Raw genomic sequence first — 26102 nt, 5'->3', positions numbered from 1 at the left:
GGTCATTATTTGTTACTGTTACTAGAAACTAGAAAGTTAACTTGTGTTATTCTTACTAACAAGCTAACATTATGGTGACTGTAATTAAAAAAATGCATCTCATACTTCTTTGCATCAGTGCTGTGTAGGGAAACAATTGAGAAACTCTTGATGGTAGCCCCAAATATTTTGTCCCCTGAGGAACAAAGAACAAGATGATACTTACATGCTCATTTATGTGTTGTCTTTTAATTTGTTGTTGTTTAATTATAACTGTCATCCTTCAGCCTGTGAGGGAGTGAACAGGCAGGCCCAGCTCCACCAGGGCTAGCCTAAACAAGAAGAGCCCTCCCTCCAGTCCATCTGCCATGGTCCAGGCCTCAGAGGGAGAGAAGAACTACTGGACCTCAGCCCTTTTCCCACCACGATTCCCTTCTCTTTTTGTGTTGTGTCTTTTAGATTGTAAGCCTGAGGCCAGGGAACCATCTAATTAAAAATAATAATTGTAAGCCACTCTGATAGTGTCCTGGACTGCAGCCAGCACACACAGACACACGCTGATAAGAATGGCTTAGCACAGCAAGTGGAAGCAGAACACAGACCTTGCAAGGAGTAAACGTGAGAGCAGTCCAAAAAGCCAAGCCAAAGTCAGGATACCAGAAGTCAGAGCAGTCCAAAAGCCAAGCCAAAGTCAGGATACCTGGAGTCAGAGTAGTCAAAGCAGTCTAAGGTTAAAGCAGCCAGAAGATAACAAGGGTCCAGTCTGTTCCAAGGTCAAAGCAATAAGGAGCCAGTGCCAGCAGCAATCACACCAAAGGATCATGCAATAAACTCTGCCACTGAGTGGAGGCCTCTCTACAGCTTAAGTAAGGGAAACTCTCCCCATGCCACCCGAGGCTGGTTGGCTAATTGCCTCTCTGCAATCCTCCTGGATCTGTGCCTGCAAGCACTCTCAGCCCTTCTCTGTTTGTAAGTAGGCACATCCAGGCAAGCTTCCTCCCCAGAGTCACCACTAGGCTGTTGCACCACAGGAGGCATCTCACTAGCACTAGGACCTGTTTGGGCCTCCTCCTCTGGGACTGGGAGAGCACAGCTGGGACCTGGCAGAGCAGGATTATCACCTGGTGTAGCCTCAATTAGCTCTTGCTCTGGAGGAGGCTCGTCCTCCTCCTCATCCTCTGAGAGCTGATCTTGGCTGGCCATGACAGATAGCCTTTAGGGCTGAAGGGTGGGGTATAAATACCATAAAATAAATAAATAAATAAATAAGAAGAGAGATGGGTAAGAAAATTTATTATTATTATTACTATTTCAACACTACTAGATGCTAGGGGGCACAGGGGCAGGCAAGGCATACAGCTCTACCCTTCAGTATCTTGCTGCTTCACAGTACCCTTCAAGCAGCTGCTATGTGAGGAAAAGACACCACTTTGCTTGATAGTATACCTATTTGGCATGTTTTTGGAGAGTGGAATGATTTTCTAAGGACACTGCTTAACAATTCCTAATTTTAGACAATACAGGTTGAATGTTCCTTAATCAGAAATCCAAAATACTCCAAAATCCAAAACTGACCACATGGGTAGCCGAGATAGTGATGCCTTTGTTTTCTGGTGGTCCAACAAACTTTGTTTCATGCACAATGATGTACAGAATTACTTTCAGGGTATTTATAAGGTCTGTAAGAAAATAAATGATTTTCTAGTTTAGATTTGGGTGCCATCTCTAAGATATCTCACATATATGCAAATAGTTCAAAATCCAAAACACTACTGATCCCAAACATTTTGGATAAGACAGACCCAATCTGTATATACAAATGTTTATATTTTGAAATTGCCTATTTTGCAGTCTTGTATCTAGGAACAAACAAAGTAAAATTGGTGAGACTTACTTCTGAGTATACATATAGGATTGCACTGTAACTATACTTTTTATAAAGCTTTTCCCAGACAAACCCTTGACAGAAGGGGAAAGTTTTCTGCTAACTTTTCCTATCACTTGTTAGTAAGATAAACAAGCTCTAAAAGTCTTTCATGCATAATCTATAACATATCTACAATAGAAAAAGGTCAAAGAGTTTGGGGACATCATTTGCCTTGACAGAAGGCAGGTATTCTGCCCTTCCGTGCAGTTCTTCCCAAGCAAGGATCAACTCAGGTGAGATAGTCTTATGGTTTTCAGGTTGCATATAGGTTTACTTATTTATAGGAATATTGACCACTCAGGTCTTCTGCTCAACTAGAAGTACTCCCTGAGCCAATACAACAAAATAGATCGGCTGATGAAGGCTTTAAAAATTGACCATTTAAAATATGCATGATTCAACATTATGCTTACTTTGCCTATGCAATAAAGAGAACATTAACAGTTTGTGTGCTATTATCCAGAGGCTAGTATAATTCAGAGGCTATAACGGCAAGATACCATGAGGAAATATAAGGCTAGACCCATGCTTTCAAGATGCAAGCCTTCCTTAGGAAGCCAGAATCAATGCTAAATAAACACTTCCATCATTGGCTGGAACTAATGCAAGAGTAGCAGCCCTTGTTAAGAAATGTGTTGTGTGACTTCAAGTTATTTCCAACTTACGGTGATCCTAAAGCAAATCTATTATCATGCCCTGTCACTGTTGCAGACTCTGACATGAGTAGTCAGATAGAGGCAGAGTGGGGCAGAGTGACAGGGACACATGACAACTGAGGAGACTCCCCAGCAGCCACAGCCCTCTTTTGTGGACACAGACACAGATGGAAACACAAACCTGGCAATACTCCAGCAGAGCATCATCAAGAGAAGGAGGGGAAGCTTCAAGTGTTTTATCTAAAACACTCAGCAATGAAACAGAACCTGCAGGAGGCTGACAGACCATAGATAACCTGACACTTCCCTCAGGAAGTTGTTGCTGACAACTGACCTTTGTGGTGGAAGCAATATTCATGCCTCATTTTCATGTTTGTGCTGCCTGAAAGCCTCTTAGACCTTGTTCTGTTTATTGACTATGCTCTTTGATCTCCCTTTTGCTTGGTTTATTGCTGGACTTTATATGACTTGGACTGAACTGACTGAACTTTGCTGATTCAATCCCCTTGCTGGTGACCCGTGCTTCCCCCTGTGTTTTTCTTGGGGTCCATATCTTCCTGCATTCCATCCTGCATGCCATGTTTTCGTGGCAAGGTTTGTTCAGGGGGGAGGGTTGCCTTTGCTTTTCTTTGAGGCTGAGAGAATGTGACATGCCTAAAGTCACCCAGTGGTTTCCACGGTTGAGTAAGAATTTGAACCCTGGTCTCCAGAGTTATAGTTTAATCCATGCTGAATCTACAGGAGCTATATTATTGAATGCATTCATTCATCCAAAATATAAACTGAAATTGTCTTTATTTTTAAATGCCTGTTCATGGCCACAGAACGGTTGAGTCTTCATAGCAAAGTCCTTATCATCTAAGATCTCCTAGTCATGATAAAACAAGGGCTTTTGACATCGGACACTTACTTGACCATATTTGTGTTTCAGAGTGGACTGTTGTATTTAGTCCTAGAAACTGTACACTCACCCATTCATGAAGCCTTGTGGTAGGGTTGATCACCTCTCTCTACCTAGCCTTATAACAAGGAAGAAATGGGAGAAATTTGTTCGTGCTGTCCTTGGCTCCATGAAGGAATGAAGGGGTTGACAATAAATGAGAAAAATAAATTAATATAGTTGTTGGTGACCTCTGGGTTGAAAGGAAGAGGAATATAGAGGCTAGTGACCTCTTTGAAAGAAATATCCTTCCACTCTCTAATGGAAATATTTTAAACATTCCTGAGGCCAACACACAAAAAATCCTCTCTGCATGAAAATGAATTAAAGTGGTCAATTGTAGGAAATGCATTTTCAAAGGGGAAAGAAATCATCTCAATCACACTCTTCAATTGTGAGCATTACAGCAAAATTTTGCACTTTTTTTCACATGCAGAACACATCTCTTCTATCTTTGCACTCCTTGATGTTTATAACATCTGGCTCAATTTTGTCAAACTCTGTACAGTAAAACAAAAAAGTTTCTAAACAAATGTTGTATAGTTATGGCTTAATGAACCCATTCTCTAAGGTGAGAGAAATGCAATTAACCACAAATGTGGAGGGTACCTTCCAGCAAAACAGTTTCTCATTCAATATGTAATAAGCCTACCATTCTATATATGTAGAAAAGAAATACAAAGGGGAAATGTGTGTAACCATAGAAACTATCTTCTATCAATAGTAAAATACCTTCAGAATTATGATATAAATAACGGCAAAAAAGACGTTCCAAAGTGCCACCAATTAATAGTGTGTGTGTTAGTAAAGAGAGAAAGGGGGAGAAAACAGAATGCATATAAATGGGATGTATTCCTAAGAACAACATGTTTTGGAAAAGTGATCACAGATAACAGAACAGCTCCCATTTTTATATGCCTCTGTTTAATTCATCCACCAGATGAGGTCTTTAACCTCATCTTTTAACAGCTTATGTTGCATGTTTATTCCAGAAAACTATTCTTGTTTGATGCTACTATGAGTCATCAAGTCAACTTTGACTTATGGTGATCCTATGAATGAGAATTCTTCAAGAGCCCTCCTCATCCAGAGCACTGCTATGGCCTTGCAAAGTCAAGATTTTCTTTTTTGAGTCTTCCTCTTTTCTTGATGCTTTCAGCTTTGTCAAGCATTATTGCCTTTGTCAGTGAGTCCTGTTGTTTCATAATGCATCCAAAGTACATCAGCCTCAGTTTAGTCATTTTGACTTCTAGGGAGAGTTCAAGCTTGATTTACTTCTATACCCATTTAGTTTTCATTTCTAGTAGTCCATGGTAGCCACAGAACTTTCCTCTAGCACTCAAGGCTATGTAGATCTGTGGGGAAAGATATCGGTTTTGATACTTTATGGCAGGGGTAAAGAGTGACATGTAGCTCCCCAGGCAACTCACATCAGTCCTAAATAGCACAACCCATGTTAATGGATAGTGGGACCTGTATTTCAACATCATCTAGAGGACCACACATCTCACACCTGTGTTTACAGTTTCCCATATTTTATTCTGCCATGACTTCTACATCTTTGCAATCTCAATTAAACTTAAGAGAATTTCTGGAATTTATCCTGATACTCTAGTATTTTGAGCCGCTTTCTGCATCTTCTGTTTCCTCCACTGCATGATAGTTTCTACTATACCTCTGTAATGTACTCTTCATAAAAATCTTGGCATGATCTTATACATAACAGAATCAAGGGTTCTTGCGGGGGGGTGTGTTTAGACTTATGCACATGTATACCCCTTAAAATGCCACACAAATAAAACAAAAAAGACATTGTGAGCACAGAAAAATGTCATTCTTAAATTTGTATATCAGGAAAGACAGGGAGAATGGAGATGTGAAAAATCTAAAGCCTACATCTAAACTGCACAATGTTCTGGACATGGTTAAGCAACAATGGAACAATGTATCCTACCAAAAAAGAAGAAAAAAACCTGTTAATGTCCTACCTTTTCTTCCTGTACAAACCCAGTTTAATTTTGGAGATCCACATGATTTTTCTTTATCCTGAAGTATTTCCTGGGAACTTCTGGCATTACCAAGATCTTTTCATTCCTACTTCCCAGGTCAGTTTAAATTAATCAAGTATTTTCTGAAATGAAATGTATCTCTACTTGACTGTTCATTTGTACCAAAAGAAAATGATTTCTAATATTTAACTAATGCAATATTGCTAAAGCACTTTAGCACGTTGACTATAATTCCTGAAGGATTACAAAGAAGGGAGACTAGAAACTGGTGAAAAGCAATTTCTGAAGTGTTATCTGAATCTAGATATGATGCATGAATAGTGGGAAGGGAAGAAGGAAGAATACAAGGGAGGAGGGAGTGGGAAAAACACTGGATGTTTCAAGAGTAAATTTGGATACAAACATGGAAATATGTCAGTAAATTTTTTTAAAAAAAGAAAAAACACCTGATCATCCTAGAGATTTTTTCTCTCTTCTGGGTGAGTCCAATGAAAAGTTTTTAAGACACCTCTTCCATTTTAGAAATCATTTTGAGTAACTCTAAAATTTGGATCCTGCTTTGGAGATGAACTTTGGAAACAACACTAAGCACTCACCAGGAAGCCACTACCAAAAGCACAAACAAAAGGAAACAGTGAGAATATGATACTTTTTTTGGTTTTGGTAATTCCATTTGTTTTGGACACTAAGGATCCACATTCAGTCTTATAAGAATCCCATTAACTTCAATCCTCATTTGCAGAAAATGCATTCATAGAGATGCTCTGCTGTACAATTTTGGTGACCACTTGGCAGTGAGATCTGCTGTAAAGGAATGAAAAGGTTGGATATGGGGCCATGGGTCATGTGTTTCCAGCCTACATTCTTCTTGAACAAAATCTGGAAATTTACCAAATTCTTTCATTTAGCTGCTTTTCTTAATACATGTCAGTCAGAATCCTGGTGGGGACTTATGACATCATAACTAGACTTGCATCTGTGGGAATTAGAATTGGGAAGTTCCATGACATACATATCCAGTAAAGAGTTGTATCCCTTGCACCTACCATGCCCCATCCTCTATCCCTGCCTCCTTCTGCTCCTTACCTAGGCTTCTGGAAGAATCAAGGGTTGTGGGCTTGCTGGGAATGTCGCAGTTGCCACTGCTTCCTCACAGCTCAAAGATTCAAGACGGGATGGCAGGTGGAACATGGGGCAGGCAAACACAGCTTCGCTGGCCAATGAGGGGATCCTGGCCACTGGCAGCTGCTCCACCAATCATTGGCCACATGCCTATGGCGAACTCTGCTGGAGGTAACTGGGTATGCCCACAGAGAGGGTTCACTGTACTGGCTCTGGAGCACATGACATGGATTTGCCATGAATGCGCTAGTGAAGTGGATGAATTTTCTGCTATAATAGAAAGCTATAGAAAGATGGAGTGACTATGGTCAGTGAGGAAATAGTTTTTAGAGTGAGGCCTAGCTAACTAGAGCAAAGGAACAGAGAGATCATCTTGACCTGATAGGAAGCTGGCAACAGCGAGCAGACATAACTTAAGATAAGGAGACATCTGGTGAAGGCTACTGAATACCTAAAGGAGGGGTAAAGAGTAAGGAATGCAGTTTTAATGTATGCATAAATCTCTGCCCTGATTGTAAGAATTCTGTATGTTTTGATTTTAAATTAGCCAATAAGATGTATTGAAGAAGCTTCTTTGTCTAAAATAGTATAAAAAAGAGCCATTTTGTTTTATTTCTGGGCCTCAGTCTCTGGATGTTAATCCACTTGGGACATTATTCTTTTAACGGTGTTAAGGAATAAACTTTGGAATTTTCAGCATTCTGGGTCCCCTGGTGATTCCTGTTTCGTCAAGACCTGTGGCTTTGTGAGAGGAAGTCCCAGGTTCCTAAGAGTTCCCGTGTTTTTATTATAAAATTGAGATTTTTCTATAACACTAGAGAGTACCAGTACTCATCACTAGAGTCCAATGTGAATCTGGGCATTCTGGTTGGTGTCCTGTTATGCATGTTTGCAATTCATTAACAGGATTTCTTAGTGCTTCTGCTACATAGCTAAGTGTATGTAAAATTACATAAAATAGACTGTGATAGAGGATTCTGACCAGCATCTTTTATAGATAAGTATATGATGAGGCTGAACAATCTTCTATAATACTGTGTGTGAGGGACATTGTGCTGTCATCATGAAAATAGAGCTTTATGGTATTATTATACCAGGGTGATATGGTACAATACAGTGGCACCATTACCCTGTCTCCAATAACATTTTTATCAGTAGCTGGAGCTATTTCAGAATACTTATGTTGTCATGAGCCATGACCATGAACCTTATCTTCTCCACCAGAACTTTGATCTAAAACTTGGCAAACAGAAATGAATGGATTCCTGAAGTATAACAACTCTTCACTCTACCTTTTTCCTGAAGAAACTTTTGATTTGCTTTCCTTCCTTCCTTAATATGCTTTGTCTTTTCCTTTACATAGTAAGCTTGTGGGAAGGACCTCAATTATTTTTAATATATCTACAGCAACTAGTAATTTCCAAAATAGTAATGATAATGATGATGATGATGACATGCCCTTTACATTTCAATATAAAAACTCCTATATTAATTTTGGGAAAAGGGGATGTTAATTTCTGTAATAAGCACCAAAGTCATTATCAAGTTCATTAGGGGGTGGGCACAGCAAGCCTACTGCATGAGTGGAGGGATTTTGTGAGTTCTGGAGATATGTAACTTTTTTTCCTCCTTCTCCCTCTTTTGCCAGACTGATTCTGATCAAGAGGAATTAACTATGTTAAATATGCTAGGTGCAGGCCTGGACTAGTCCAGACCCCCTGAAGAGTAGGGAATCTAAACAAGAGGTATTTGGATTCTTCCAATTCAAAGAAACTTCTTGGATCCAGCAGTGACACATCCTGCTTTGATTTATACCACTAAACAAATATCTCTGGGGAAGCTTTCCACCCGTGTTTTCTCAGTACCTGGATCTATTGAGGTTGAGCCTGTTTGGGTTATATATTCTGTTTCACTGCATTTTAAACTTGGACCATGGTCACTGTAACAGAAGTTAAAACACTTTCTATAAAGCAGAACTTAAACCATGGAAACTCAGCTATAGGTTGTTGTTATTTGACATCAAATTGGCTTAGACATATGAAGGCCCTATGAGTGAAAAATTGCCAAGTGCTCCAAACATATTCTACTCTAGTCAAGTCTTATAAACTCAGGGCTGTGGACTCCTTGAATCAACCCACCTGTAATGCAGCCTCCCTCTTTTCCCACTGCCTTCTACTTTACCAAGCATTATCCATAGAGCTCGTCTGACAGCACAGTTCAAATGAGTTCATTTCCTGCACATGAAGAGAGAAAAACCAGTGGCTAAGAAAGCCAATTTTCATTGAGTGAGATCTTTTCAAACTTGGAAAGGTTTATTTATTTATTTATTTATTTATTTGCTCCTGAGTGGTGGGCTTTTGTGAAGCATTGGGGTGGAGTTAGCAGCCTAACTGTTTTTAACTGATTTCAGAGACATGTGACTAAATCCATGCTAATTTTTCACACTCAAGTAAAACTCACAAAACAGAGCAAAAGTTGACCTGGGAGCTGTGTTTTGGGGTTCTCCATTACTTTTTAACAGTTTTTTCTTTAAAGGGCTAAGTGGGGTTTTTTGCTCAGACCAAGTGAGCAATTGATAGCTATAGCTCCAGTCTCATCAGCTCACTGAGAGTGCTTGGTGAAAACAGCAATAACAACTAAAGGAAAAGGAGGAAAGCTGGTTGTTTGTGGCCATTTTGGTTGGGTGAATTCTTAAACTTTTTAAACTGTGAGTCACTTCTGTGGGTCACTCAGGGGTAGAGCTACAAATCTAATTCTATATAAATGGTGGCAGAAGTGTGCACCTGACATCTTGCAAATTTGTTTATAGTCAAGGTAGTTTTGGACTACATAGGAGAAGGTAACCTGTAGTGGAGTCTCCTTCTTTGGAAGTCTTTAAGCAGAGGCTGGATAGCCATCTGTCGGGGATGCTTTGATTGTGAGTTCCTGCATGGCATGGGTTTGGACTGGATGGTCCTTGTGGTTTCTTGCCAACTCTATGATTCTATGATCTTTTCCAATAAATCAAATCATTTCATGATGTGTCCAAAGTACAACATCCTCAGTTTGGTCATCTTTGGTTCTAGTGAGAGTTCAGGCTTGATTTGCTTTAAGACTATTCATGAGCAGTCCATTGTGTCCATAGAACTTGTCTCCAAATAGCACAGTTCAAATGAGTTCATTTGACTCTTTTGGCTTTCCTCGCTGTCCAGCTTTTACAACCATACAGAGAAATTGGAAATACAGTAGCCTAGGTAATTCTGGATTTGATATTTAATGATATATTTTTACGCTTGAGGATCTTAACTAGTTCTTTCATGACTGCCTTTCTGAGTCTTAATCTTCTTCTGATTTCCTGACTACAGTCTCCATTTTGGCGAATCACTGAGCCAATATATGAAATATTTAACTATTTCAACAACTTTAGTGCTGCAGACTAATTTGATGTCCAATTAAGACTTAATTACTGATTATTTTTCATAAGCACAATACTATCAATTTATATAGAGGATTTATAGAGTAGAATAGCATGCAAGAAAAAATAGCTTTCTTCTCCAAAGTGCTTTAAATTCAAACTCTAAAAGGAGTATTTGTACTCTGGCTGCACCAAGAAAAATTACAGTGAGTCGAAAGAATTCTAGTTTTAGCAAGGCAGACATGATCTCATCATTCCAAATGCCAGACTGGTTTTATAACTTAATGTACATTGATCCCTTTGTCTTTCATCCTCCTCCTTTTTGTTACAAGTATTAGACTCTAAATCTTCAAGTGTAATAATAATAATAATAATAATACATTTTATTTATAGACCACTATTCCGCAATGATCATAGCGGTGTACAGTAAAAAATTGCAATACAATACAAAATACAAGGTGACAGTTAAAGGAGGGAGAAGTCTCATCCTTCAGGCTGTCCCTGATGGAGCTGGGTCTGCCTGATTGCTCCCTCTGAGGCCATATTTTGTACATAATTTGGAAAAAATCACTTATTTTTTAGTTATTTATTACATAACTTGGTACAGAGTCCACCAATGGTTACAACAACTTGTTATTCAAAGGCATCTCCATGTTAGTTTGTATCTGTACACAAAGGGGTCATGTCATACCTTTTGTGACTTGAGAGAAAGAAATTTGTAGTATAAGCTTTCATACACTGAATCTGACGAAAACTTATGCTACAAACTTCTTTCTCTCAGTTTTTCTCAAAGGTACTGCAAAATCCCTTTGCAGGAATTATTTTAGTATCACCTTATATTACTTGTTTCATTGCAGCTCTCCAGGATTTCAGACAGGATATTTTTTCCAAGTCTAGCTTGGAAATATCACCAATTGAACCTGGTACCTTTTGCATCCCATATGCTGTGCCACTGACTCATGCACCCATTCTGGACTGTAAATGCTAAGTTGAGCATCAAAGTATGCATATCTTAGGAGAGATCTTACCAGTTAGGGGAACATGAAGAAGAAGAGGGCCTTCTCTACTGTGGCACCCAGTTTTTCAATACTTTTGAGAGGTATAATTGGTGCCAACACTAGTGTCATTCTAGAACCAAGTCAAAACACAGCTCTTTATTGAAACTTTTGGGGCCCAGATGATTTTATCCAATTTGCAGGTGCACTGTCGTTGACATTATTTTTAATAGTTTTAAACTGTCTGCTTTTATGTTACAAATGATTCAATATATCTTTAGCCTTTAACATTAATTATGAATTGCTCCAAAATGATTCTATTATATCCCACCCTGAATTTCTTGGATATAGGATGGGATATAAATTTTAATTAATAATTTAATATAAATTATTTTTAATTTTAAGAGACTGGTTTGGACATTAAATTATAACTCTGATTATGATTGTTCAAATCCCCATTCAGCCATGGAAATGCACTGGTTGACCTTGGGCAAGTCACACTGTTTCACCATCGGAGGAAGGCAATGGCAAACTGAACAAATCTTTTAAGAAAATGCTATGATAAGTTTGCCTTGGGGTCACCATGTTGGAAATAACTTGAAAACACATAACAACAACAACTTAATTTATTAAATACATAATTAAATATACCCAGAACTGACATAAGCTGTTTCCTTTCACTAATTACAGTGAGGAGGATGAAGTGAAACCTACTCATTCTTCTCCTTCTACCAGTAACCCTTGCCCTTCCGGTAAGCACTTCATATAATTTCTCAGCACACTTCTGTGGTCAGTAAGCATGAGTTAGTCCTTCTGGAATTGCACATTAAAACAGTAACAGAATACTTTTCAGAAATGTTACAGGAATTTGGATAGAGAAGGAAAAGAATCTTTTTGGATTTCCATTTCCTAATGGAAATATCCCACTTTACTCTTCTGAGATGAGCAATGAGACTAAGCATATTAGCGCTCTGTATCCATGGATGCCACTTCTATGGATTCCACCATTCATGGCTATAAAATATCCCCCTGCTCCTTTCCCACAAAAAAATCCAAAAAGCCAACCTTGATTTTGCCAAGGGGCACCATTTATTACAACACTGTATATAATGAGATTTGAGCATCCACGGATTTTGGTATCTGGGGGTGGGCCTGTCCTGGGACAAAACCCCAGCAGATACGTAGGGCCCACTGCATTTCTAAAATGTGCACAACACACACATACATTTGAGAAATATGTATGACTTTAAAATGTATAGGGAGTGGGAGGGATCAGCACAAATATGCCTTAATCTGCGGGAAAATGCATTAAAATGTGTACTCTAGAAACAATGCTTTCCAAAATATGTATGAATTTCCAGGTTGGTAAAGAAAACATCTAGTAATCCAACAAGAAATTGGAACAGCTCAAGAATGTTGATATGATTTTGAGAAATGCAATGCAAATGAAACTGACCAAATTTCACATCCCCATATCCAATCTCTTAGAAGTGAATAACAGTGTCCAGATCTTTCATGCTCTAGCAGTACTATTTTTAACAAAATAAAATGCTCATAGGAAGACAGTGGTTACAATAAACAGGATTTGGCTTTCTCTGATGCAGAATATCTGAGCGTGATTTGCCACAAACCACCTCTCCCTGATCACATGAAAGAAAATGGGTAGATCACTGTTAACATCAGTAAGACCAACAAGTGTTCTGCTCAAGACGGGGGGGGGGGGGGGGGAGAAAATATGTTTCCCATGTGCCCCACCCATGCTCTGTATTTCAAAGCATTTAGTCTTTTGGGCACAGCAAGCCCCCATAGCAGTCTCTGTTTCAGCATTATTGGAGCTAATCTGCCTCATTCATATTTAATTTGAGAGGGCTCAGCCAAGTATTAACATGACTGAAATTCTTGCTAATGCTTTTTGACTGTAAGTACTATCTAATACCTTGGTGGAATGGTCCTAAACTGCTACATGAAATGGTTAGGGAAAAGAAAGAGGGTGGAGGGGAAGCTTCCCGGGAATCAGCTCTGGTGTGCTTTGTTGCAGTGATGCAGTCTGAAACATATTTTCCATTGGTGGTTTCAATGATAAACTGACATGACAAATTCAAAACCCACAATAGATTCAGCAGGAGAGAAGAGAAATCCTTCTGAGAAGGCATTCAATAGGATCTTGCTCAGTACATGGACCAAACTTTTACTACTGTTATCTTGTAGCTGGGGTGGCCATTTATATATCACCAAAGGGGAGGGGAGGACAGATGAGGACACAGTTTTACATGACATTTGCATGTGTGACAGGTATAGATACATATTTAGATACATATTTATATGCAGTTACTATCAGTTAAATAGAAATATACTACCAGTATTCTCCATGTCCAAGTTTCACAGAGACAGTCCTCATTAATTGTCAGATTTTTTTTAGCTGCTCTTGAAGTCCCAATTATTTTCTCTTCTTCTCACTTCTTCCTTTGACTTACTTCAATTGCTGAAAATTGAATTCAAAGTACAAAAATAATTTGCACTTATCTCAGCAAGGGTAGAGGAAAGGAAGGGAAAATCTTGCCTTTCCCTGTATGGTCAGGCAAAAGCAAACTGCTGCACCCTCTCCTAGCTTGCATGTTCCTCATTAATAATTTTGCCATCTTTCTGAGAATCTGTTGCTTGGCCATATATGTCCCCATTTTTAATCTGTGAAATTTGGAGGGTATGAGTATGAGTTGGTGGAAGACTGCCACCAAGTTATCTCCCTGCTCAGTCACTGTTTTCCTAACTGTTGATGAGCAACTTCAAGGCCTGAATTCTCCCTTCTTAGAGCTCTTGATGCTTAAACTGCTCTGGGATTGGACCAGCTTTCAAATAAAGGACAATTCTCTATAAAGGAGGACACATGGACACTCTACTCAGAATAGAATTTTTTGGATTAGAGGAAGTTTCCCAAAGCAAGATAGAGGTTTGCTCATGTAAAAGGCTGTGTCCTTTAGCAGAGTTTGCAGGGAAATGTGCTGAATCTCTCATGTATCCCTCTGAGGATACAAGGCAAATAGGCAGCATTCAAGTTATATACAGTAGTTGAAAAATTACTAATTGTATTTAATTTCTTAACATATGTTGGTTGCCTTATCCCTATCTATGGAGCTTATCACATGAACCTTAAAAGTGTTTCAAGCCAGGACACAAGATGGAGGCAGGGATTATCACATGCTAAACTGCCACCTAGTTGCCACTCACCATCAGTCCGGGTCCCAGCTGCATTCTGCCAGCACTTTTTAGAAACCAGAAACCTTCCAACTTTGAAAAAGAATGTAACTGAAGGGATTTATAAATAGAGTCAGCCTTCTGCATCCACAGATTCAACCAACAGGCCAACCTTGATTTTGCCATTCAGTATAAGCAATGCCATTTTACTATGCCATTGTATCTAACAGAACTTGAGCAGCCACAAATTTTGGTGTCCACAGGACAGGGGGTCCTGGAACCAAACTTTAGTAGATACCAAGGGTCCACTCTATATGAGAAACACAGACCAGAAATAGACTGATCATTTTCATCCTTATGCACTTGGTAGAGCAACACCATTTGAGACAACTATCTTATTTATGGTAGAAATCATTTACATTGCTAATGACACTGAATGTTTTGTTTTGAAAAGCACATGTATCGCTAGCTTTAAAACTTTGCTCAAAGTGAAAAAAAATGAAAAACTGAGAACAGATGAGGATTAGCAGATGTTGAGTGAGAGGGAGGAAATGTCTTCTCCATAGAGTTGGAAAATGCTGGTAACAAGCGAGTTTCTCTTTGTTTTATATAAATGAGCATGCATTATTCATCAGGGGAGCCTATTTTCCCTAGGCTCATGTGCAGTTAATGAGCTGGTAGAATCACCATTCCATTCAGCAACAAAGCCACAAGAATCATAACAAAACAGTTCAGACAGGTGATTTGTGGGTAGACTAGATATTTGGAAAAAAGAAAACAGACTGATCCTAGCAACGTTTGCTTAGGATTTCAACCCATGCTCTAAGCTGCTATCCTAACCATATTACCTGGAAAATAAATCACACTGAAAGCAGCAGGATTATATGACAATACCCATCTACCACCTGCTGCAACAAAGACTTAAAGTCCGCTAATAAGTTTATATATGAAACCTCTGTGATAACTTGTGCTTAAATTTTAAAATGAAAAGGGATCAATAGAATTGTGGTCCCTGCACTGTGATTTGCTTCAAAACTTGATTTAAGTATTTCAGTCCAGCACAAATACCGTGCATTTTTACATGGATGTTAGGCACATATATGTTCACTGAAGAAACCCCTGAATTGCAATTCATTTTCCTAATTCAGAAGGGCCTGTGGCACAAATTATTCCAACTAAGGCCTTTACATAAAGCACACGTATTTCAAAGACGGCAGATGAAGCGAAAAATCTCTGCTGTCTTTCATTTTGCATTTAGTTTTAAGGCCACATTTCTATAGGCCAGTGCCACACTACATCAGTCTAAATTTTCAGATATTCAAATCGTTTGGCCAACAAACCACAGGATCTTGTCATTATAATCCTTGCACTGCCCCCTTCTTCTGTACTGATCTGTTTACATATCCTCCAACAGTCCCAGTGTGGCAGGGAGAGTCCCACTTAATCCTCTGTTATCCCACTTTTGAGTTTGTCTCACCCCCTTGCACTTTCCCCTTGAATTACTAGAATTCAATTACAAGTTACTTCTATTGCTGCAAGCTGAGTTTGACATGCACTTCATTAACTCAGCAGGGCTGAATCTACACTACAGAAATAATGTGGTTTGATAGCTATTTAACAGCCATGGCTGAATGTTATGGGATTGGGAATTGTAGTTTTGTGAGATGTTTAGCCTTCTCTAACAAAGAGCTCTGGTGCCAAAACAAGGATTTAAGGGAAAGACTGTCCTTCTCAGTCAGCTCACACAAAAGTAAATTGCTGCAGCCTCTCCTAGCCTGTGTGTTCTTTCTTATTTATAACATTTGCCATCCTGATCACACTCTTATGTTGTTTGGTGACATGTGCCCCAGTTTTCATTTCTGAAATATTGTGGGATGTGGTTTTAGCTCTGTGAAAGAAGCAGTCTTGGTGATTCTGTACAATCTTTCTCCCTACTGAATACTGGTGGGCTGTTAGCCATTGTGGGTATATTCCTTCTGTTGTGTGCACATTTGGAAATGGGATCATTTTATTCCGTCACTTGCTAAATGCTAGGATAACAAAACAAAAGAAGTTTGAAGTCTTCTGACAAATTTCAGAAGACAATCCAACTCTTGTAGAAAGCAGCTCAGGCTCTGTGACGTGTATTGTGTTCTTCGAATTAATTCTCTTTCCCCACAGAACAACATAACCTTTTTGCAATTCAGGATATGGTTCCTTTGGGACACCTCTTAAGTGGTTTGTTTTCCGGTAAAGTACAAAGAACTAAGGGAATGGGTGCTACTGAAATGGCAGATTAATTAATAAAATGCTGCACCTATTCTAACTAAATGGGTTTAGGGGTGTGAAATTAGGTAAAACCTTTCACTTAAATTGTGTAGTCCCTACTTTTTATATTGGTTCTTTTTCTTTTCTTCATACAGAAATTCCAAATATGCTTCTCCTGAATTAGGAAATCAGTAGAGAAAAAGAAAAAGGAAAATATTGTTTTTAAATGTGTGAATCAAGGTAAGACAGTTCACACAAAGCTTTTTGTCTTAGCATAAAGGTACCAGGAGGGAGGGAGGGTGGAACTAAAGGTATTCAATGACACTGTTTTAGGGCCAGAGCAAAGAGGCAGGAAAAGAACAGCTTTGTACTGCCCCTAAAGTGGGTTGAAACCCTGCTGTCTGCAAAGCCCACACCCAAAGTGGGCTGAACACCTATGGGCAGACCACACAGTACTGCTGGATAATTTTTTAGTTGCCTCCCCACCATGCATGTGCACTGTCACACAAGCACGCTACCTACGACTTCCAAATACTGCTCACATCTACCCAGATTCCATTGGATGGCCACTCCTGTGTCGGCCACATAGTTACATGTGCAATGCTCCACCAGAACAGGGCATCAGTGTGTTAGTGTGCAAGTGATACCTTGGCAAAGTACAATAATGCAGTCCCCCTCTTACATGCCCCCTTTACCCCATGCCCCCCTGTTGGACTGTCTGGTTTGCATACTTTGTAACTACATCCACTGGGAGTTGTCACACTTTCATTTTTTTGGTTTGCCACAACCCCACACTGGTACAAAGTAGTTTACCTGGGGATATTAATAGTTTAACCTTAGATGTTTTGCATATAAATCATGCACAGCCATCTCCTTCTACAGTAGAATATCATGCAATTTTTCCTTTATTTTGTTTGTTACCTTAATTTTTCACTAATTGCTCCCAGGAACTCACAGGGGCTTGCATGCTTCTTCTCCCCATTTTTAACTTTGCAACAACTCTGTGAGGTAAATTAGGCTGACCAGCCACTCACTTTCTGTTTCTTAGAAAGCCCTTTTCTGGTCAAACAAAATAGCCTATGAAAAAAGTTATACAGTGGTACCCCGGGATACGAATGCGCCGCCTTACGAAATTTCCGGGTTACGAAAAAAATCAATTGAAAAAAACTGTTCCGGGTTACGAAGGTTATTTCGGGTTACGAAAGAAATTTTGGTGCTTTTCGGCGCTATTTCACACGAAATCGCGGCTTTTCCCCATTAGTGCCTATGGGTTTTCGGCTTGCGAAAGCTTTTCGGGTTACGAAAGCGGCGGCGGAACGAATTAAATTCGTAACCCGGGGTACCACTGTATTTAGAGGGTAAATCATTCCCTTTAGGTTTCTGGGAATACTTGCCTTGGCAAGTAGTTGCTAAGCCGTTCTAACAATTTATCGATGAATTGTATTTAAAAAAAAAAAAAAACACACCCATGTCACACTAACAAAGGCAGAACTGGGTGTGTGTGACATCTCCAAAAATCTGGGGAGGGATAGTAAACACACACCCCTCTGCCATTCATTCCTCCCCTCCAGCACGAATCAATTCTGATCTGATGTACCCACTTATTGAACACGCTTCAGAATTGATTCTTCTGAAAAGAACAGCTTTAGAAACTACTATCAGGAAAACCCTTTTTTGTTGTTTTGTTTTTCGTGTTTGCCCTGCTTTATCACCACTGAAATTGATCAAATAAAGATTGGAATCGACTCCAAGTGGGAACGAGGGTCATATACCCCGATCTGCAATTCACTGCAAATTGTAGTGGGAATGAGCTCTCTGTGTTTTTTCAATAGAATTGTTCATTTCACTACTTTTTCACTCATAGTTTCTAGCTGTGTGTTGTTTTAAATAGGATGCAAACCACCAGGAGAAAGGCAAGATAAATAAATAAAAATTGTACCAGATCTATACACAGAGTTTCAGCAAAGCACAGCAATTGTCACTCTATTCAACTTTTTCTGCTGTGAGAACATTCTCTATTGCAGACTCAAAGATCAAACAAAATAATAAAATAAAACAAAACAAAATACTGGGGTTGAAATACCCATCTGAAAACTTTGAAAAAAGAAATGTTATCCAGAACAACCACAACACTTTAAAAATATATTTGCTTCATAAAGACAAAGATACCTTTAGTACAATGCCCCTGGTAACATCCTCAAATGTTGCTATAGCAACCCTTGCAGTGTAAATTAGCATGAAGCATTATCACAAGATTTTTATATTGCTGATTTTTAGAGACAAAAACTGGGAATACTAACTGATGGGGAAAATACTTGCAAGATGACCTAAAAGGGTCCATTAATAGTCAATTGTCCTCCACTGGTGACTAGACACAATACAGGTTTGTTTGTTTTTCCTGCTGTGCTGATATGAGCAGTAATAGAAGGCTAGTATTGTTGAAAATCATAATCTTACTTTTTAAACATTTTTTCCATATCTAATGCCCTTGAAGATTACACCCTTTCAAAAATAAAAAAATCACTCATTTTTCAACTCTTCAAATAAGTATCATAAATGTCATAGAAACCTTTTTATTTGAGTATACCTTTCATCAGTCCTAAAATATTGCAAGATTGCTAAGAGAGGGGGGGTTCATATTTAGCCATTTTTCTTCATATATATCAGAAACAAAAGTAACATTTTTGTTTCTCACTCTCATCTTCTCACTCTCACTAACTGCTAAGCCTCTGAATACCAAGAAAATTGGTGTATAGTATTTGGCTTTTTAAAGACTTAAAATATATGAAAAGCTTACATTTAACTGATGTCGGACGGGGGGGGGGACTTTGCATGGTTCATATTTGCATTCAAGAACTCCAGTGCTTAAGAATGGCAGCATCTGCACTGCAGAAATAATGCAGTTTGGGATCACTTTGACTGTCATGGGTAAGTGCCATAGAATCCTAGGGTTTTTTGGCACCAGAGCTCCCTGACAGAGGAGGCTAAATAGCTCACAAAACTACAAATCCCAGAATTCTGTACCACTGAAGCATGTCAAACTGCTTTATTTTTAGAGTGCAGTTGCAGCCAGTGCCACTGCATAAAAAATAATCCCTTTTTCAAATGTGGAACATTTCTGCATGTTGTAGACATAACCAGCTGAACCACATGACCACAGCAAGGCTCTTAACTGTCTAGTCCTCCTCATGAATTCTGTAGCACAATGACATGAAATCCCTACTCAGGCATTCAGTATAGGATTAACCCAGTGATACTCAAATGGTGTGGCAGGACACCTGGGGAGACACAAGAGTTGCGCAAGGGGGCAAGAGATATGGAGGTCCTAGTCTTTCCTCCTCTTCCTCTTCCTCTTCCCAAACTTTTTTATATGTAAAATTTACACATATATTAAGTTATATCTGTTATTTAAATAAATAATAAATATGTACCTTGATCCAAAAATCTTTTCCCCTTGCTAAAATGACAAGGGAAACCTATTTGAAGACACCACCTCAAGCCAATACTCCAAGTCCCCACGGGTACAGTATGGGGTAGGCCAAAAATTCTTCTTCTCTTTTTATGACCCTCCACAGCTGCCCCCTATGATGTGGCACATATAACAGATATGTTAAATAACAGATTTACAATATATATGTAAATTGCACATTTTAAAAAGTTGGGACCATTCCCCAACTGGCCTCTATTCATGGAGGACAACAAAGAGGCCTCTTCTCCCTGCACAATTCAGGGACCAAGAGCAGAGGATCTGCTGTGTATGGAGACTCTCCACATGATCCAAAACACAGGGTTTCCAACTGCATGGAGAACCAGCATGAGAAACAGAGATGCTCCTTTTCAGATTACTGTTCTCCGAATGAAGATCCTTCAGCTGACATGTTACATTTAACCCAATTTTAAATGTATGACCAGGATCACAGATGTTTTCCAAGAACACATGGAGAATGCACTTTCCCCATTCCCCACAAAGAGGGTGCACATCCCTCCTTACTACACACCCGCAATTTCACATCTTTAGTTAATGTCTGACAGAAGAACTGAGGAGTCTACATCTCTATGCCTTTATTTATTTACATATATATTTGATAACATTCAAGTTCCACCATTCAATGCAAAGCCTCTCAGAGGGAATTCACAGAGCAGGACATCAAAATAATGGCCTAAATTTGATAGGTTAGCCCTAGCCAGAGCAGACTAATTTAGCCAATGGGAATTTGGTAAGATAATCAATAGGTTCCATAGATTCAGTGAGGCTGCTCTATTTGGAAATGACAACTGGATTCAGTCTAATAAATTATAAATACACTACCATTAATTAAAACAAGATTAGCCACTTCAAGCAACTGCAAGAGTAAAATTTACAGAGAGACAGTGTGTTGTAGTGGTTTATATGTTGACTGCAACTCTGGAGACCAGGGTTTGATTCCTCACTCATCCATGAAACTCACTGAGTGAACCTGGGCAAGTCACATGCTCTCAGCCTTAAGAGAAGGCAATGGCAAACTTCCGCTGAACAAATCTTGCCCAGAAAACCCCATGAAAGAAATGACTTGAAGGCACACAACAACAACGTAAAATGGCTGTACATCCAGTTAACCACAGCCTGGAACAGCTGGGTTTTAAATCCATTCTTTTAAAAATGAGAGACTACTATGGATCCATCACAGAGTAGGGCTAGACATCACAGAGGAGGTCATATCTCTCATTCCCACCAGGCTTAAAGATTTTCCCACTGGAAGTACATTCAGGGCTGAGTTCTCTGATACTAAACCTTATCCTCAAAATAGGTTCAGTATCTCTCATAGCCCACAGTGTATTTATCACCCACCAACATTGTAGCCACCATTCTCTAGATTTGGTAAGTTTGTATGAGTGCAGGGAGGTTCCTTAAAATATCCTGGTCCCATATCATTTCAGTTCTAAATTACAGGTCCCAGCTGTACAATGCAGCCACTAATTGCTTAAATCAGATGGGAAGTGATCAGAATATATAACACTGATTGCATATTAGTTGTGCCAGTTACCACTATATTTCCAACCAGAAATGCATTGGTAACTGGTACAACTGATATGTAATCAGTGTTATATATTTTGATTACTCCCACCTCCATTAAACAACTCAGTTGTGGCATTGTATAACAGCTGGAGTCTCCAGACCCTATTTACAAGCATGTGGGCTGTTCTGTGGATTATACCATCCAAACAGCACATCTGCATATGGTTTTACCTTTAAACCTTTACCAATTACTCAAATGAAACCACCACAGCTGGAAATCAAAGACTTGCTCTTCCCTCTAATTGTTCTCTGAACAGACAGGTAGAACATTTAAAGGACTGTAAAATATGATGAAATTGGCTTTTATAAGTATTCCTCCCTTGTAATGAGGTCTAGTTAGATCCAAGAGTTTTAATGTGGTTCTTCTGTTTTTGTTTAATGGTCTTAAGAGTGTATCACTCACCTTTCTAAACTGGCTCCAGCCTCCCAGGCTGGATCCAGGATGTAGGATCAAGGCGGGGATTATCGCTCATTAAATCACTCCCCAACCACCTGCTTCCATCAGCCCAGGTCTCAGCTCCACTCCGCCAGCACTTTTTAGACATCAGAAAGCTTCCAACATCTAAAAAGTGCTGGTGGAGCATGGCTGGGACTCAGCTTGGACCCAGGCTGATGGTGGCCAGCGGTTTGGTGGTGATTTAGTGAGCAATACTGAGCCTTCATCACATGTCCTGGCTCCAGCCCAGGAGGCTGAAGCCAGTTTAAAAAGGTGAGCAATAAGCTCCTTAGGTTTTGGGGCTCCAAACTTGGATAAAGCTGTTTTCTCTGGAATGAACATTTGTGATCATTTTTGTAAAGCATTTCTCCTAATTCATGCATACTTGCAAACAGTTTCTGCTTAATTTACACATTTTTCAAAGTTATTTTCTAATCAAATGTACTTTCCAATGTTATTTTTATCATATAAACATTTTTGCATTTGCATTTCACTTTCCCCATTCCTAATGGTAGTTTTTTCTTCAAACAAGCAAAGCAAGTGATTATTTCACATTACATTATGCATCTAAGGATTTCAGCTAAATTGTTAGTAAGCAAAGGAAATAATCATTTCACATTAAAAAGAGAGACTAAAAATTACCCTTGATCTGCAACACATCTAAAGTTATTAGCCAGCTTGATGGTTAAGCAACAGTTGTTACAGGCCTGTATTTCCTCCATACATGTATTCACTGAAGATTATGGTACAAAATAATAATCTTAAAAAAAAATCTTGTATGTGCAAGTCAGCCAAAATGAAAACAAGACACTAAAATTTTACAGCACTACTATTGTTCAATGCTGATAATGTGCTGCTCTTGTGTAACAACGTTTTAATAATGTAAGTTACATAATTTAGTATATCACCATGATGGTTTCTCTGCTCCTGATGAGAATGAGCATTTCAAAGGGAAACAGTGCTCTCCTGTGCTCAAATGAAGGAACTGCTCTATTCTTGAAATTTTCATTGCCACCTCAGTACACACAAAAAGGAACAAGTATCAGGAAATATTAGCATATACAGCAATAGGCACAGGCATTCTCTTAGCAAAATACTGGAAGCTTAGATCAAATCCCAACACCAGCATGGGAGAGAGAGTGTGTGTGTACTATTCCAGGGATAGCTGGACTGATACTTTCAAGATATTTTGAACGATATCTCCTGTTAATTCCTTATTATGCTGACTGGGTTTATGAGAGCTATAGTCTAAAATATCTGGAGGGAACTAGATTAGCAAGCAAACTTTATTACAGCCATTTGTCCAGCACAGAACTAGATTAAACTAGAACTAAATAAAGAGCCAGGATAGCACATACAAATCTATTTTCTTCCCTCTTCCCCTCTTAAAATAAGACCTCCTGAAAGAGCATCTTGAAACATATTGAAAGAACATCAGGAAAGCTGTGCTGAATGGTAAATAAGAATTAACAGGTTGTCTGTCTGTATGTCTGCCTGATAGATTCAATTTTAAATTAATCTACATTCAAAGGAGATCTCAGTTACATACAATAATGTTCCAGTATAAGAAAAGCAAGAAAATAAAAACATGTTTATTTCAGTTTCATCCCACTCTTCCTTTGAGGAGCTACATCTGCATGCTTAGTTCTTCCCTCATTTCCCCATCATAACACATATTTTTAGCTGTACTTTGTTTTAATCTATTTTGTAGTGCCTTGCCTTGAAATCTATTGGAATAGCAACCAGTGTTATGGATATAATTTTTGAAATGCAGTAGAATTATCCTTTTGGGTAGCTGTGTGTTTGTAAGACAGGATCCTCCTGGGGCTCAATAGATTTCTTTGACTATTTTGCACTACCAAACCTTGGCTGGTTAAGTGTCTTATCACAGCATCTTGCTACAGTCTAAGGAACATAAACAGTATGGAACCAGATTTCTGTAATGAATAGAATCACTGGATCTCCCTATGAGAATGCCAATAGGCATTTTCAGTCAGATCTATAGAAATATTTCTATCCAACATCATCCAATCTGCTGTTAATCCAGAATTTCACATGCTGGAAAAGAAAGCTTAAAGAGCCTCACTTTCTAGAGTGTTTGAGGCTTGCTTCTTTGAAGCTTGTATAGGATTGCACTTCTTCTAATGTATTTTTATCTATTTCTGTTTTAAGCTCCTCTGAGTACAACTGGGGAAGTCAGGGTATAAATCAGTAATTACTTACAGTAGTTGCTTAAATTTCACTGACCAAGATGGGAGGTTTATATTGGAGGTGGTCTTACCTTTTGCAATGTTCTCTCAGTTTTTAATCCTCAACTGGATGGGAAATAGTGTCTATCGGGTAATCTTGGTCTCTAGACGCATCAGGCAATATTGGTCTTTAGGTTCACAGAAATCTTTATAAAAGGTTATTCCAGAAAATATTTTAGTTTTGTAATGAGGCAATAGCCATCTAATAAATCCATAGTTTTAAGGATGTGGCCACACATTAAAACAGTCAAACATATGTACCAACAATGTAAAGTTGGCCCTTGTAATTTGTTGTTGTCTGCCTTCCAGTCATTTCTGATTTATGGTGGCCCTAAATCAACTTTGTCATGGGGTTTTCTTGACAAGATTTCTTCAAAAGCACTTTTCCTTAGCCTTCCTCTGAGTCTAAGTGTGTGACTTGATCAAGGTCACCCAGTGGGTTTCCATAGCCAAGGTCTTTCCAACCCTGATCTTCCAGTGTCCTAGTCCTACCTCAAACCACTACACCACACTGATAGAGGATTAAAGAGGACCATCTCCAGAGTCATAGTCCAACACTCAAACTACTATACACACATTCCTCTTAAACAGACAGAAATATACAGAAATAAAGGTACTCTAGTAGCAGCCTGTTTCCTGTAATGTCTATAATGTAATATTCCTTAATACAAGAGATTGCATATCTATTTATTCACTTTAGCACTGTTATCTCTGGGCACTGGTAGACAATTAATTATTCCAGTTTCAATATGGTCAAGGAAACGGCCATTCCTAGAGCCTCTTTGATAAGGCAATGATCCTGGCAGCGCTACACCAGGCCTGTTTTGAATCCAGAATGACCTGGGAATTGTGACCGGCACAAAATCTTGGTGATACACTATACATGTGGAGCTTTTCATGGACCTCACAGGGCCTCTGAATGGTCTCTTCCACACATACACATGCATCTTTGTGGAGAAAATTTCTGCAAGTGGAGAGATACTTCTGTCCAACTTCTTCTCCTTCTGTTACTTAGATGGTTGTTTGGGGTGGGAATGTAAGATTTCTCTGTTTGAACATAAAGTCCCATCAAAATTGGTACAGTAAACATCTGAGCAAAACAGGCAGACAGCACTTTTAAACTGCTTTATAACAAATGTTATCTGGATATTGGACAACACCTTAAATATGCAATATATAAACCAAACCAATTTATGTAGTTTATGCTCTGGCAATCCAGTTTCCTTTCTAACAGCAGAATTTATTTCCAAATATATACATCTTTTTTAAAGGGAAAAAACATCAGTACAACATTACTAAGACAGCCTGTCATGTAGTGATTCACCGAAAAAATACCTAGAGCTAAATATCTCCAAAAACATGCCTATGCTTCGACATATAGATAGGATCAAAGATAAACAGTCCCAGTGTGTTACAACCTATGTATTTTTCTTTAGAGAAAATCTACTTTTAGAGAGAGAGAGAGAGAGAGAGAGTGTGTGTGTGTGTGTGTGTGTATGTGTGTGTGTGTGTATATATATATATATATATATATATATATATATATATATATATATTCAGTCTGTTACTCTTTTGGTATTAGTATATATTCTCTCCTTCCATTAGTGCCTGGTTTAGAAGAATGCATTGGGATTTCATGCTTTTTAATGAGTTTGCATGAAAGCACAGATGCACCTCTTGTGGTACTTCAGATTTCTTTTTCACTAGGTAAAAATGGTGTAGTAAGTGGACCGTTATTTACAATCAGCTATATTGGCATCCTACTCCTATCTGCAGTTACTTTGAATTGCATCCTATTGATTTCAGTTGACCTTGCTTCAAAGTAAATGTACATGTGGTTAAAGCTATACACTGCAACATTGCTTAACACTGCATTATTGACCATTTGAACTTATTGGGA

Source organism: Sceloporus undulatus, chromosome 4 (genome assembly GCF_019175285.1).
Source record: "Sceloporus undulatus isolate JIND9_A2432 ecotype Alabama chromosome 4, SceUnd_v1.1, whole genome shotgun sequence".
Classification (NCBI taxonomy): Eukaryota; Metazoa; Chordata; class Lepidosauria; order Squamata; family Phrynosomatidae; genus Sceloporus; species Sceloporus undulatus.
The sequence above is the reverse complement of the archived record's forward strand: the minus strand, read 5'-3'. Positions refer to the sequence as shown.